Raw genomic sequence first — 17,961 nt, 5'->3', positions numbered from 1 at the left:
CAATGGGGATGCATACTATTGTATGAAGGACCATGGGAGATACATTATATTGTATAAGAGACCATGGAGGGTACATAATATTGTATGGAGGATCATGGGGGTACATCATATTGTTTGGAGGACCGTGGGGTGCATTATATTGTATTAGGGGATATTGGGTTGCATTATTTTGTATGGAGGACCATAGGGAGTGCATTAAAACGTATGGAGGACCATGAGGGTGCATTATACTGTATAGAAGATGATGGGGGATGCATTGTATTGTATGGAGGAATGGAGGATCATGGGGGGTGCACTATATTGTATGAAGGACCATGGGGGTGCATTATATTGTATGGAGGGCCATGGGGAGTGAATTATAGTGTATGGAGGACCATGGGGAGTGAATTATAGTGTATGGAGGATCATGGGGGTGCATTCAATTTTATGGATGACCATGGGGGGTGCATATACTGTATGAAGGACCATGGAGAGTGCATTATATTACATGGAGGACCTTAGGGGTGCATTCTATTCTATGGAGGACAATGGGGGAGTGCATTATATTGTATAGAGAACCATTAGGGATGCATTATATTGAATGGAGGACCATGGGGAGTGCATCAAACTGTATGGAGGACCATGGGGAGTACATTATGTTGTATGGAGGACCATTAGGGATGCATTATATTGAATGGAGGACCATGGGGAGTGCATCAAACTGTATGGAGGACCATGGGGAGTACATTATGCTGTATGGTTTACCATGGGGGGTGCATATACTGTATGAAGGACCATGGAGAGTGCTTTATATTACATGGAGGACCTTAGGGGTGCATTCTATTCTATGGAGGACCATGGGGGAGTCCATTATATTGTATAGAGAACCATTAGGGATGCATTATATTGAATGGAGGACCATGGGGAATGCATCATACTGTATGGAGGACCATGGGGAGTACATTATATTGTATGGAGGACCATTAGGGATGCATTATATTGAATGGAGGACCATGGGGAGTGCATCAAACTGTAAGGAGGACCATGGGGAGTACATTATGCTGTATGGTTGACGATAGGGAGTGCATTATATTGTATGGAGGACCATAGTGGGGTGCATTATGCTGTATGGAGGACCGTGTGGAGTGCATTATACTGTATGGTGGACCATGGGGAGTGCATTATATTGTATGGAGGACCATGGGGAGTGCATTATAGTGTATGGAGGACCATTAAGGGTGCATTATATTGTATAGAGAATCATGGGGGATTCATTATATTGTATGGAGGACCCTGAGGGGTGCATTATATTGTATGGAGGACCATAGGGGGTGCATTATGCTGTATGGAAGACCATGTGGAGTGCATTATACTGTATGGAGGACCATGGGGAGTGCATTATATTATATGGAGGACCATGGGGAGTGCATTATATTGTATGGAGGACCATTACGGGTCCATTATATTGTATAGAGAATCACTGGGGATTCATTATATTGTATGGAGGACCATTAGGGATGTGATATATTGTATGGAGGACCATGGGGGTGCAATATATTGTATGGAGGCCCATTATGGGTGCATTATATTGTATGGAGGACCATTATGGGTGCATTATACTGTATGGAGGACCATGGGGAGTACAATATATTGTATGGAGGACCATGGGGACTGCATTATACGGTATGGAGGACCATGTTGAGTGCATTATATTGTATGGAGGACCATATGGAGTGCATTATATTGAATGGAGGACCATGGGGAGTGCATTATATTGTATGGAGGATCATGTGGAGTGCATTATATTGTATGGAGGACCATGTGGAGTGCATTATATTGAATGGAGGACCATTAGGACCATTAAAGGTGCATTATATTGTATGGAGGACCATTAGGGGTGCATTATATTATATGGAAGACCATGGGAAGTGCATTATATTGTATGGAGGACCATGGGGTGCATTATACTGCATGGAGGACCATGGAGAGTGCATTATATTGTATGGAGGACCATTAGGACCATTGGGGGTGCATTATATTGTATAGAGAACCATGGGTTATGAATTATATTGTAAGGGGGACAACTAGGGGTGCATTATATTGTATAGAGAACCATTCTGGATGCATTATATTATATGGGGAACCATGGGGAGTGAATTATAGTGTATAGAGATGCATGGAGAGTGAATTATAGTGTATGGAGGACCATGGGGGGTGCATTATATTTTATGAAGTACCATGAAGGGTGCATTATACTTTATTGATGACTATGGGGTGAATTATACAGTATGAATTACCATGGGGAGTGCATTATATTGCATGTAGTACCATTAGAGATGCATTATATTGTTTGGAGGACCATGGGGAGTGCATTAAAGTGTATGGAGGACCATGGGGGTGCATTATATTGTTTTGAGGACCATGGGGGGTGCAAAATATTGTATGGAGGACCATGGGGAGTGAATTATAGAGTATGGAGGACCATGGGTAGTGAATTATTGTGTATGGAGGACCATGGGGGGTGCATTAAAGTTTATGGAGGACCATGGGGTGCATTATACTGTTTGGATGACCATTAGGGGTGCATTATATTGTATAGAGGACCATGGGGGTGCATTATATTGTATGGAAGACCATGGGGGTACATTATACTGTATGGAGGACGATGAGAAGTCAATTATACTGCATGCAGGACCATGGGGGGTTCATAATATTTTATGGAGGACCATGGGGGGAGCTTTATACTTTATGGATGACCATGTGGCGTGCATTTTACTGTATGGAGGACCATGTGGAGTGCATTATATTGTATGGAGGACCATTGGGACCATTAGGGGTGCATTATATTGTATGGAGGACCATTAGTGGTGCATTATATTGTATGGAGGACCATGGGGAGTGCATTATATTTTATGGAGGAGCATGGGGGAGGGTGAATTATACTTTATGGCTGACCATTAGGGGTGCATTATGATGTATGGAGGACCAATAGGGTTGCAGAATTTTGTATGGATGACCATGTGTGGGTGCAATACATTGTATGAAGGACCACGGGGAGTGCATGATATTGTATGGAGGACCATGGAGGGTGCATTATACTGTATGAAGGACCATGGGGAGTGCATTATATTGTATGGAGGAAAAGGGGGGTGCATTATATTGTATGAAGGACTATGGAGGTGCATTATAATGTATGGAGGACCAATGGGGAGTGCATTATATTGTATGGAGGACCATGGGGTGCATTATTATGTATCGAGGACCAAAAGGGTGCATTATATTGTATGGAGAACCATGGGAAGTGAATTATAGTGTATGGAGGACCATGGGGGTGCATTATACTGTTTGGATGACCATTAAGGGTGCATTATATTGTATAGAGGACCATGGGGGTGCATTATATTGTATGGAGGACCATGAGGGTCCATTATATTGTAAGGAGGACCATGGGGGTGCATTATACTGTATGGAGGACGATGAGAAGTGAATTATAGTGTATGCAGGACCATGGGGGGTTCATAATATTTTATGGAAGACCATGGGGGGAGCTTTATACTTTATGGATGACCATGTGGCGTGCATTTTACTGGATGGAGGACCATGTGGAGTGCACTATATTGTATGGAGGACCATTGGGACCATTAGGGGTGCATTATATTGTATGGAGGACCATGGGGAGAGCATTATACTGTATGGAGGACAATGGGGATGCATTATATTGAATAGAGGACCATGGAGGGTTCCTTATATTTTATGGAGGACCATGGGGGGTGCATTATAATTTATGGATGACCAAGGGTGGTGCATTATATTGTATGGACGACCATTAGGGGTGCATTATATTGTATAGAGAACCATGGGGTATGCATTTTATTGTATGGGGAACCATGGGGAGTGAATTATAGTGTATGAAGGAGCATGGGGAGTGAATTTTAGTGTATGGAGGACCATGAGGGGTGCATTACATTTTATGGAGGACCATGGTGGGTGCATTATACTTTATTGATGACTATGGGGGGTGCATTATATTGTATGGAGGACCATGGAGGTGCATTATATTGTATGGAGGACCATGACGAGTAAATTATAGTGTATGGAGGACCATGGGGAGTGAATTTTAGTGTATGGAGCACCATGGGGGGTGCATAAAATTTTATGGAGGACCATGGGGGGTGCATTTTACTGTATAGATGACCATTAGGGGTGTATTACATTGTATAGAGGACAATGGGGGTGCATTATATTGTACGGAGGACCATAGGGGGTGCATTATATTTTATGGAGGACCATGAGGGGTGCATTATACTTTATTGATGACTATGGGGATGAATTATACAGTATGAAGGACCATGGAGAGTGCATTATACTGCATGTAGTACCATTAGAGATGCATTATATTGTTTGGAGGACCATGGGGAGTGCATTAAAGTGTATGGAGGACCATGTGGGTGCATTATATTGTTTTGAGGACCATGGGGGGTGCAATATATTGTATGGAGGACCATGGGGAGTGAATTATAGAGTATGGAGGACCATGGGTAGTGAATTATTGTGTATGGAGGACCATGGGGGGTGCATTAAAGTTTATGGAGGACCATGGGGGTGCATTATACTGTTTGGATGACCATTAGGGGTGCATTATATTGTATAGAGGACCATGGGGGTGCATTATATTGTATGGAGGACCATGAGGGTCCATTATATTGTAAGGAGGACCATGGGGGTGCATTATACTGTATGGAGGACGATGAGAAGTGAATTATAGTGTATGCAGGACCATGGGGGGTTCATAATATTTTATGGAGGACCATGGGGGGAGTTTTATACTTTATGGATGACCATGTGGCGTGCATTTTAATGTATGGAGGACTATGTGGAGTGCATTATATTGTATGGAGGACCATTGGGACCATTAGGGGTGCATTATATTGTATGGAGGACCATTAGGGGTGCATTATATTGTATGGAGGACCATAGGCAGTGCATTATATTGTATGGAGGACCATGGGGTGCATTATACTGTATGGAGGACAATAGGGATGCATTATATTGTATAGAGGACCACGGAGGGTTCCTTATATTTTATGGAGGACCATGGGTGGTGCATTATAATTTATGGATGACCAAGGGTAGTGCATTATATTGTATGGACGACCATTAGGGGTGCATTATATTGTATAGAGAACCATGGGGTATGCATTATATTGTATGTGGAACCATGGGGAGTGAATTATAGTGTATGAAGGAGCATGGGGAGTGAATTATAGTGTATGGAGGACCATGAGGGGTGCATTACATTTTATGGAGGTCCATGGTGGGTGCATTATACTTTATTGATGACTATGGGGGGTGCATTATACTGTATGAAAGACCATGGGGAGTGCATTATATTGCATGGAGAACCATTAGAGATATATTATATTGTATGGAGGATCATGGGAAGTGCATTAAAGTGTATGGAGGACCATGGGGTGCATTATATTGTTTTGAGGACAATGGGTATGCATTATATTGTATAGAGGACCATGGAGGGTTCCTTATATTTTATGGAGGACCATGGGGGTGCATTATAATTTATGGATGACCAAGGGTGGTGCATTATATTGTATGGACGACCATTAGGGGTGCATTATATTGTATAGAGAACCATGGGGTATGCATTTTATTGTATGGGGAACCATGGGGAGTGAATTATAGTGTATAAAGGAGCATGAGGGGTGCATTACATTTTATGGAGGATGATGGTGGGTGCATTATACTTTATTGATGACTATGGGGGGTGCAATATATTGTATGGAGGACCATGGGGTGCATTATATTGTATGGAGGACCATGGGGAGTGAATTATAGTGTATGGATGACCATGGGGGGTTCATAATATTTTATGGAGGACCATGGGGGGAGCATTATACTTTATGGATGACCATGTGCTGTGCATTTTACTGTATGGAGGACCATGTGGAGTGCATTATATTATATGGAGGACCATTGGGACCATTAGGGGTGCATTATATTGTATGGAGGACCATTAGGGGTGCATTATATTGTATGGAGAACCATGGGGAGTGCATTATATTGTATGGAGGACCATGGGGTGCATTATACTGTATGCAGGACAATGGGGATGCATTATATTGTATAGAGGACCATGGAGGGTTCCTTATATTTTATGGAGGACCATGGGGGGTGCATTATAATTTATGGATGACCAAGGGTGGTGCATTATATTGTATGGACGACCATTAGGGGTGGATTATATTGTATAGAGAACCATGGGGTATGCATTTTATTGTATGGGGAACCATGGGGAGTGAATTGTAGTGTATAAAGGAGCATGAGGGGTGCATTACATTTTATGGAGGACCATGGTGGGTGCATTATACTTTATTGATGACTATGGGGGGTGCAATATATTGTATGGAGGACCATGGTGTGCTTTATATTGTATGGAGGACCATGGGGAGTGAATTATAGTGTATGGAGGACCATGGGGGGTACATTATATTGTATGGAGGACAATTGGGGGTGCATTGTACTTTATGGATTACCATGGGGGTTGCAATATACTATATGGAGGACCATAGGGAGTGCATTATATTGTATGGAGGACCATTGGGGGTGCATTATATTGTATTGAGAACCATGGGGTATGCATTATGTTGTAAGGGGGACAACTAGGGGTGCATTATATTGTATAGAGAACCATGCAGGATGCATTATATTATATGGGGAACCATGGGGAGTGAAATATAGTGTATGGAGATGCATGGGGAGTGAATTATAGTGTATGGAGGACCATGGGGGTGCTTTACATTTTATGGAGGACCATGGGGGTGCATTATACTTTATTGATGACTATGGGGGTGAATTACACAGTATGAAGGACCATGGGGAGTGCATTATATTGCATGTAGTACCATTAGAGATGCATTATATTGTTTGGAGGACCATGGGGAGTGCATTAAAGTGTATGGAGGACCATGGGGGTGCATTATATTGTTTTGAGGACCATGGGGGTGCAATATATTGTATGGAGGACCATGGGGAGTGAATTATAGACTATGGAGGAGCACGGGTAGTGAATTTTTGTGTATGGAGAACCATGGGGGGTGCATTAAAGTTTATGGAGGACCATGGGGGTGCATTATACTGTTTGGATGACCATTAGGGGTGCACTATATTGTATAGAGGACTATGGGGTGCATTATATTGTATGGAGGACCATGAGGGTCCATTATATTGTAAGTAGGACCATGGAGGTGCATTATACTGTATGGAGGACGATGAGAAGTGAATTATAGTGTATGCAGGACCATGGGGGGTTCATAATATTTTATGGAGGACCATGGGGGGAGCATTATACTTTATGGATGACCATGTGCTGTGCATTTTACTGTATGGAGGACCATGTGGAGTGCATTATATTGTATGGAGGACCATTGGGACCATTAGGGGTGCATTATATTGTATGGAGGACCATTAGGGGTGCATTATATTGTATGGAGGACCATGGGGAGTGCATTATATTGTATGGAGGACCATGGGGTGCATTATACTGTATGGAGGACAATGGGGATGCATTATATTGTATAGAGGACCATGGAGGGTTCCTTATATTTTATGGAGGACCATGGGGGGTGCATTATAATTTATGGATGACCAAGGTTGGTGCATTATATTGTATGGACGACCATTAGGGGTGCATTATATTGTATAGAGAACCATGGGGTATGCATTTTATTGTATGGGGAACCATGGGGAGTGAATTATAGTGTATAAAGGAGCATGAGGGGTACATTACATTTTATGGACGACCATGGTGGGTGCATTATACTTTATTGATGACTATGGGGGGTGCATTATACTGTATGAAAGACCATGGGGAATGCATGATATTGCATGGAGAACCATTAGAGATGCATTATATTGTATGGAGGACCATGGGAAGTGCATTAAAGTGTATGGAGGAGAACCATGGGTTATGAATTATATTGTAAGGGGGACAACTAGGGGTGCATTATATTGTATAGAGAACCATGCTGGATGCATTATATTATATGGGGAACCATGGGGAGTGAATTATAGTGTATAGAGATGCATGGAGAGTGAATTATAGTGTATGGAGGACCATGGGGGTGCATTATATTTTATGAAGGACCATGAAGGGTGCATTATACTTTATTGATGACTATGGGGTGAATTATACAGTATGAAGTACCATGGGGAGTGCATTATATTGCATGTAGTACCATTAGAGATGCATTATATTGTTTGGAGGACCATGGGGAGTGCATTAAAGTGTATGGAGGACCATGGGGTGCATTATATTGTTTTGAGGACCATGGGGGTGCAATATATTGTATGGAGGACCATGGGGAGTGAATTATAGTATGGAGGATCATGGGGAGTACATTATATTTTATCTAGGACAATTGGGGGTGCATTGTACTTTATGGATGACCATGGGGATTGCATTATACTGTATGGAGGACCATAGGGAGTGCATTATATTGTATGGAGGATGATTAGGACCATTAGGGATGTATTATATTGTATGTAGGACCATTAGTGGTGCATTATATTGTATCGATGACCATGGGGGGTGCAATAAATTGTATGGAGGACCATGGGGAGTGCATTATATTGTATAGAGAACCATGGGGGATGTATTATAATGTATGGAGGACTATGCGGGATACATTATACTGTATGGAGGACCATTAGGGGTGCTTTATATTGTATGGAAGACCATGGGGGTGCATTAAGTTGTATGGAGGACTTTAGGGGTGCATTATACTGTTTGGAGGACCATGGGATGCATTATACTGTATGGAGGACCATGGCAAGTGTATTATTTTTATGGAAGACCATGGGGGGCAGGGCCGGCGTCAGCACCCAGGGCACCCGGGCAAGTGTCGGAGCCCTGAGCCCTGGGCCCATTATTATGTATGGAGCATTATATGGAATCCGTTATTCTGTATGGAGTATTGTAATTATATGAGACCCATTATTCTGTATGGAGCATTATATGGGGCCCATTATTCTGTATGGAGCATTATATGGAGCCCATTATTCTGTATGGAGCATTATATGGGGTCCATTATTCTCTATGGAGCATTATATGGTGCCAATTATTCTGCATGGAGCATTATATGGGGTCCATTATTTAGTATGGAACATTAAATGTGGTCCATTAGTCTGTATGGAGCATTATATGGGGCCCATTATTCTGTATGAAGCATTATATAGGGTTTATTATTCTGAATGGAGCATTATATGACGCCAATTATTCTGTAAGGAGCATTATTTGGGGTCCATTCTTTTGTATGGGGCATTATATGGGGTCCATTATACTCTATGGAGCATTATATGGGGTCCATTTTTCTGTATGACGCATTATACGGGGTCCATTATTCTGTGTGAAGCATTATATGGGGTCCATTATTCTGTATGGAGCATTATATGGGGTCCATTATTCTGTATGGAGCATTATATGAGGCTAATTATTCAGTCTGCAGCATTATATGGGGTCCATTATACTGTATGAGCATTATATGGGGTCCATTTTTCTGTATGGAGCATTTTATGAGGTCCATTATTCTGCATGAAGCATTATATTGGGTCCATTATTCTGTATAGAGCATTATATGGGGTCCATTATACTGTACGGAGCATTATATGCGGTCCATTATTCTGTATGAAACATTATATGGGGTCCATTATTCTGTATGAAGCATTATATGGGGTCCATTATTCTGTATGGAGAATTGTATGGGATCCATTATACTGTACGGAGCATTATATGGGGCCAGTTATTCCGTATGGAGCATTATGTGAGGCCCATTATTCTGTATGGAGCATTGTATGGGGCCCATTATTCCGTATGGAGCATTATATGGGGCCAGTAATTCTGTATGGAGCATTATATGGAGTCCATTAATCTGTATGGAGCATTATATGGGGCCAATTATTATGTATGCAGCTTTATATGGGGTCCATTATTCTGTATGGAGCATTATATGGGATCCCTTATTATGTATGGGGCTTTATATTGGGTTTATTATTCTGTAAGCAGCATTATATGGGGTTCATTAATCTGTATGGAGCATTATGTGAGGCCCATTACTCTGTATGAAGCATTATATGGGGTCTATTATTCTGTATGGATTATTATATGGGGTCCATTTTTCTGTATGAAGCATTATATGGGGTCCATTATTCAGTATGGAGCACTATGTGGGGTCCATTATACTGTATGGAGCAATATATGTGTTAGAACCCTCCTGTTTGTTTTTTCCATCTTGTGTTTTGCGGTCACGTGACCATCTGCCTTTATATTCCAGCTCCACCCTTTTGACTGTGCTGGACTTCAGTGTTTGACTGTTTCTCTAGCCAGTTGCTCCTGTGCCTTTCTCTGTCAGTTCGTTTGGTCCTTCTGGGACCTCTAGTACTTTTTTTGTCTGTTTGTCTTTTTGTGTTCTGCAACAACTTCTCTGTTTAGGAGGTGTCCCATTTTTGTCCCAGTCCTTAGTTCTTTTAGGGACCCCTCCCCTTATGCTATAGGTCTTCGTTCAGACTAGCCGAGGACTAAGGCGGGTCTGTTCGCTAGGAACAGGCAGCCCGCTACATCGTAGGTATTCAGCTTAGTTTTACTATAGGGACAGTTTTCCCTTATCTTTCCTTAGTACATGTTGCAGATCATAACAATATGGGGTCCATTTTTCTGTATGAAGCATTATATGGCGTCCATTATTCTGTATGGAGCATTATATGGAGTACATTATTCTGTATAGAGCATTATATGAGGCCCATTGTTCTGTATGGAGCAATATATGGGGCCCATTATTCTGTATGGAACATTATATGAGGCCCATTGTTCTGTATGGAGCAATATATGGGGTCCATTATTCTGTATGGAGCATTATATGTGGTCCATTATTCTGTATGTAGCATTATATGAGGCCCATTATTCTATATGGCGCATAATATGAGGCCTATTATTCTGTATGGAACATTATATGGGGTCCATTATTCTGTATGTAGCATTATATGAGGCCCATTATTTTGAATAGAACATTATATGAGGCCCATTGTTCTGTATGGAACAATATATGGTTCCCAGTATTCTGTATGGAGCATTATATGGGGTCCATTATTCTGTATGGAGCATTGTATGGGGTTTGTTCCTTGTATGTGGTATTATTTAGTTGCTATGTAGTGGTAATATGTGTCTGCTCATGGTGTGGCAGTATTTGTCCCTTATATATGTTATTATTCGATGACTATATGGTGGTAATATGTGGTCTGATGATGGTGTGGCAGTATTTGTTCCTGGTATGTGGTATTATTCGGTAATTATGTGGTGGTGATATGTGATCTAGTGATGGTGTGGCAGTATTTGTTCCATGTATGTGGTTTTATTCGATAATTATGTGGTGGTAATATGTGGTTTGGTCATGGTGTGGCGATATTTCTCCCTTGTATGTGGTATTATTCGGTTACTATGGGGTGGTAATATGTGATCTGACCATGGTGTGGCGGTATTTGTGGGGTGCCTTGTACTATATGGAGGACCATACTGGGTGCATTATATTATATGAAGGACTATTGCGAGTGCATTTTGGTATATGGAGGACCATGGGGAGAGCATTATTTTTATGGAGGACCATGGGGAGTGCATTATATTCTAGGTAGGACCATAGAGAGTGCATTATAAATTATCTATGGAGGAGCATGGGTAGTGCACTATTTTCTTTGGAGGCCCACGAGGAGTTCGTTATATTATATGAAGGATGGAGGACCATGGGGAGTGCATTATACTATAAAAAGGATTATGGAGGGCGCATTATACAATGTGGAAGTGTGACATGCAGAAGTAGTGCTGTTGCTTCAAAAGCATCCAGCACCTGTTACAAATAACACAAGCACAGGAGACAGGAAGTGTTGCTCTTCAGAAGCATCCAGCAACTAGAGGGGTTAACACAGTCTCAGGAGACATGGAGTGTTTTAGCAGAGCCCCAGGGGGATTATGGGAAACTTGTTATTGTAGTCTGGCTGAAGCCAAAGAAAAAGGTGGTGTGTCATCTGGATCTGACAGAAGGCAACTGAACAGGATTCAAATCAGGAGAGAAACTAAACACAGGTTAGATAAACTCCCTGAACTAACAGTGCTGAGTATTATCGGGCAGGAAGATAAGGAATTGAAGGAATTGTGTCACAGGGATTAGCTCCCTCATCAAACCCTACCCCCCTCCATCGCCATACAGGATAAAGAATGTTGTGCACTATTGTGTCCTTGTGAAGGAAAAGCCTGTGGTTGTGTATGCATAGAAGTGTGCTGCTAAGAGAACTAATCTATTTTGAATTATGCTACAGAAGAGACTATAATACTGTGCCTTGTGAAGAAACTACTGTATTGTTACTGGAGCTGGTTGCTCAAGAAACTCAGACTGTACTGTAATGAAGATTGTTGCTGTAATATCCCTGAATTGCACTGGCCGTGCTTCAGATTAAATTCCACTGTTAAACTGTTGAAAAAGACTCTTGTCAGATGTGTCTGGTCAGCAATTAAATCTATCGTGTGCCTGAAAGAAGCTGCAGCCTATGGGGTCTTTTGTGACCTCTTGGTTGAGTCGTCGCTGCTCTTTTGGGCTAAGAAGGTTCACCACTGTACCATGTTTTTACCATGTGTGGATTATGGCTCTCACTGTGGTTCGCTGGAGTCCAAAAGCTTTAGAAATGGCTTTATAACCTTTTCCAGATTGATAGATCTCAATTAATTTCAGATCTGGCCAGTTTGGAGTATGCTGTTTTCCTTGTTCACAGCTTCGCTGTATCCTGGGGAGCCGGCTCTGGTACACGGTCTAATAAGAGTTTATACTCACCTAATCTGAGAAAGGTTTTTTTTTCCTGCACACAGAGCAGCCAGTACAGGCGGCACAGTGCAGTGATGTCATTGAGACGTCTGTGCCGGGACGCTGCCATCTTGTAGACCATAGGATTACAGCAGCATGCGGCGTAAAGAATGGAGAGTGGTGGCTCCTGGATCTACCACAGTAACCAACTCTATCAGTGTCATATTGATGATCAGTTCAAATGGCGCCCGTATGGAGATCCGAGGAACCGGCCAGAAGTCTGGGGCATGTGCACTGCCCGAATCTTCAGCATAGCGACACTATTTCTTAAGGGGATACAATCTAAAAAGAACAAAACAAATAATGAAGTATTTAGTGATGAGCGAGCATGCTCTCTACTGCTCGGTGCTCGCCAGAGCATCTCACTGCTCGAGATGCTCGGTGATCGCCGAGTTTTTCCGGGGCTGCTCGGCGGGAGCTCGGGTCCCCTCCCTGCATGTTTGTTGCTCTTTATAGCGCCAATCAACATGCAGGGATTGCCTGCCACTCACTGTAATGCCGCAGCCATGTTGGTTGTGGCATTACAGTGATTGGCAGGCCGCACAACATCATCAGGTCTATATCAGACCTGGCGCTGCCATGTTAGTCACAGTCACTCCAGAATCAGGCAGTGTAGGGAGGGGTGCTACTGCGCCAGGAAGAGATTTGCTTGTTAGGTAGTGTAGGGAGAAAAACCGTACATTACACATATCCATCTTAACAAAGAGTCCTTTTGAGGACTAACTAATCCATCTGCAGAGATATCAGGCAGGCAGTGTATAGGCAGGGTGTATAGGCAGGCAGTGTATATAGCAGACTGCAGTGCATATAGCAGAAGAGGCTCCATTCCAATTCTGCCTTTTGTTGCTGTTAGATATTTCTATACAAAGGCCCAGGTCTCAGCGGCCAGGAATACTTTTTTTTGGATCTTAATTCTCATTATTTGCTTAAAAAGCAATCCAGAGACCACAGTTTTTCTGCGCCATCTGTTTGTTGACACTGCAGAAAACAGCCAGGTCCTTTCCATATTACATCGCTAGAAATCGAGCTATTTAAAACTGTGTTTTCTCAGTCAAACGGATCACATATACGTTGTCAGAAAATACTGCCTTTTCTGGCCTCCATTAAAAATTTACATTAGTGTGTCAGTGAAGCAATTCACAGCAGTTTGCTGTTCAAACTACTTACCTACAGGCCAGGTATTTAAAACTCTGTTTTCTGCATCACACGGATCACATATAAGTTTGCTCCAAACTCAGTCATTTGTAGTGAGCGTGGAAGATACTGTCCTCCATTTAAAAAGGGCAAGGCATGTGGCAAGGGACAGGGAACTGGACGTGATGGTGATGGTGTATGCAGAGGCCGAGGACAAGGCCGTGGGCAAGCTGAAATTGTGCCACAACAAACACCCACATCTACTTGCCTGATCTTCCTGTCCCAATTCCTAGGGGACCGCAGCACACCACTATTGAACCCAGAGCAGTGTCAAAAGATTGTTGGTTGGATAGCGGATAATGCTTCCAGTCACTTAGCCACCACCACCACCACCACCCTGTCTTCCACACGGTCAAGTCTCAGTAGCCGTAAGTCTGGAACGCATATTCCTCACCCTGATCCTCCTTCCTCCCACCATGCCAAGTGCCCGGAGAAAAATGATCCCACACTTGGACACTCTGAAGAGCTGTTCACTTTTCCATTTATAGATTCGGGTCTCTCGCCCAGTCCTCTTGAAGCGGGGCAAGAGAAGATCGCGTGTAGCGGTGCCCAAATATTTGAGCAGCCACGGTCACACGAAGGCGACGGTGGGAAAGTTTCACAAGAGGTGGACGATGATGAGAAACAATTGCCAAAAAGTCAGGAGGAGGACCAGGGTGCGGAAGTGGAAGACGAGGTGGTGGATGATATAGGAGGACATGCAGAGCGAGGACAACAGCACACAGGGGGAGGGAGGCAGAGCACCCCAACAGGCAGGAAGAAGCAGTGTGGTGGCCGCAGACACAAGGCAGCCAACCGTTCCCCATAACACCAGCACGAAGGAAGTTGCCAGTACAACTGTTAGGACTTCCCGAGTCTGGTTGTTTTTAAAGACTCTGACGGTAACCCCAAAAAGGCCATTTGCCCCACCTGCCAGGCCAGTATCAGCAGGGGTGGCAAAACGACCAGCCTGACCACCACCAGCATGATCAGGCACATGGCAGCAAAGCATCCGACTTTGTGGGCTGAACCCCAGGAACAGTGTCTGCAGGTGGCACCATTGCTTCTTCCGCTGTTGTGCATGCAAGCCAATTCACTGTCCATGGTGCACGCGAAGATGCCTCCTGCCCTGCTCCTGTCATTGCGCACTTTCAAGTAGCAGCATCAGGAAGCACGTCCATGTCCTTGTCCCAGCGCAGCATTCAGTTGTCCATATCCCAGTCCTTGGAACGCAAGCGCAAATATGCAGCCAACCCCCCACAGGCCACACTACTAAATTCTCACATTTCACGACTGCTTGCACTCGAAATGTTGCCTTTTAGGCTCGTGAAGATGGAAACATTCCGTAACCTTATGACGGCGGCCGCCACTATTTCTCCCGGTGTGCCGTCCCCTCATTACACAAGCACGTGTCCCAAAACATTAGACGTGCCCTCAACAGCGCAGTTACCGGGAAAGTCCACCTAACCACCGACATGTGGACAATTGCTTGTGGGCAGGAATGGTACATCTCACTGACGGCACAATGGGTTAAAATAGTGGAAGCCGGGACCCAATCGGACCTTGGGACGGAACACGTCCTCCCGACGCCAAGGATTGCGGGCCCTAGGTCAATCAGGGTTGCCCCGCGGTCAACAGCTCCTGCACCTCATCCTCCTCAGCCTCCTCCTCCTCTTCAGCCTCCATCTCCGAAATGACCACAACAGTCACAAGCTGGAATCACTGCAGCACGGCCTCGGCCAAGCGGCAACAGGCTGTGCTGAAGCTATTATGCTTAGGTGACAAACCACACAATTCTGAAGAGTTGTGGACAGCTCTGAAAGAGCAGACAGATCTGTGGCTCACACCGCTGGACCAACAGCCAGGCATGGTCGTGTGTGACAATGGCCGGAACCTGGTGGCGGCTCTTAGGCGAGGCGAGCTCACACATGTACCATGCCTGGCTCATGTGCTTAACCTCGTGCTTCAGTGGTTTCTCAAATCCTACCCGTAGCTGCCAGATCTGCTTGTTAAAGTACGCCGCCTGTGTGCCCATTTTAGAAAGTCAGCTACAGCTTTCGCCGCCCTTGCCGTGTTTCAGCAGCGTTTGCATTGCACCACAGACTGGTGTGTGATGTCCCCACGCTTTGGAACTCTACACTGCAGATGTTGGATATTCAGATAGATTCTGCACAAACAGATCTCAGATCCAATTACTCAGCTGAGAAAATTTTGAAGTTTGATTCTCAGATTGATAAAATATTGGATTCAACTGTGAAAAAAATACATGACCTACAGTTGATTAAATTTGGGAGAGACATGAGGGACTACTATCAGAAGAAAGTATATTTTTGGCGTAAAACTGGAGTGCAAATGTCTAACCTCCCGAGGAAATCTTCAAACTCTTCGGTTACATCACTGAGTGACTACTCTGAGGCCTCCTCTTCATCCATGACAACAAGGTCTGGCACCTCCAATAAGAGGCTGCGGGAGGTCAACTTTCATCCATACAGACGACAAGATCAGAAATCACCTGATCGGAAAAGGAATGATTTTAAGGTAATCAACCTCAGTAGTCATGTCTTAACTCAGTCAGACTATTCTTTGCTGAACAAGGGGTTATCATTTGCACCAGTTGCCCGTTTTGATCCATTTACGGCAATCAAGGATCTACATATATTTGCTAGGGCTTTGATTTTTAAGAAGCATTTCTCTGATGGTGGTCTCCATGATCTTTTTCCCACAGAGGAGGAACAGGCCGCGATAAGGACACTCGAGGAACTCTCTGTTGAGCACAATACCCCTATAGGAGGTAAGATTCCTATATCTATACGACCCCGCTCCAAGAAATTCCCCCCGATGACGACCTGTGCCAATGTTGATCTTTTTGTTCGGATTGTTTCGGGTGAATTAATGTCACTCCCTCGCCATATCCCCCGTGACAACCTGTCAAGGGAGGAGCGTGCCAGGCTGAGTATTTTGCAAAAGTTGCCCGATATACTAATTAAACCAGCAGATAAAGGTGGCAATATTGTCATATGACCTAGATCGATGTATGAGAAGGAGGCATACCGACAATTGAATAATAAAATGTGTTATCGTAAACTTACGTATAATCCCCTTACATCCTATGTGACGGAACTTAAATCTATCATTAATAAGGCAGTGGATAATGAAATCATCACTATAGAACTAGCCTCGGCTCTCCTTGTATCTGAACCAATGATCTCTACATTATATCTACTGCCTAAAATTCACAAGGATGTGGCAACTCCTCCAGGTCGTCCCATTATTTCAGGTGAGGGGAATTTCTTGGAGCATGTCAATAGGTGGATTGACTCACATCTGTAGCCACTGGTAGAGAGCCTGACATCATTTCTTAAAGACACAGGCGAATTATTATGGAAGGTGCATGATTTATACATCGAGGGCGATACCATTTTGGTGACTGCAGATGTGGAGTCACTCTACACCAATATCAAACATGTAGATGGACTTGCGGCTGTTCAATTCTTCTTGGGGACATCGTCCCTGCCCAGTTCATTAAGGGACCTTATTCTTGATTTGCTTCAGTTCACTTTAAGTCATAATTTTTCGTATTCAAGGGGTCCTTCTTCCTTCAGCTCCAGGGAACAGCGATGGGTGCGGCCTTCGCTCCGGCCTATGCCTGTCTGTTCCTGGGGCTGTGGGAGAGGGACCTTTTCCTGTCGGATCGTGGTGAGTCGATGTGCCGTGCCCTTTTGTGGACGCGGTACATCGACGATATCCTTCTGACCTGGCAGGGATCTACTATTTCTTTGAAAACATTTATGGATTACTTGAATTCAAATGATCGGAATATTTAGTTAACATATCACTTTGACCAAACCAAATTGAGGTCCTCGATGTGTCCTTGAGGAGGGACAACACTGACTGT

The sequence above is a fragment of the Phyllobates terribilis genome, unplaced genomic scaffold (genome assembly GCF_046119375.1).
Source record: "Phyllobates terribilis strain yellow unplaced genomic scaffold, ASM4611937v1 Scaffold_9__5_contigs__length_417890890, whole genome shotgun sequence".
Taxonomy (NCBI): domain Eukaryota; kingdom Metazoa; phylum Chordata; class Amphibia; order Anura; family Dendrobatidae; genus Phyllobates; species Phyllobates terribilis.
Note: the sequence above shows the minus strand (reverse complement) of the source record.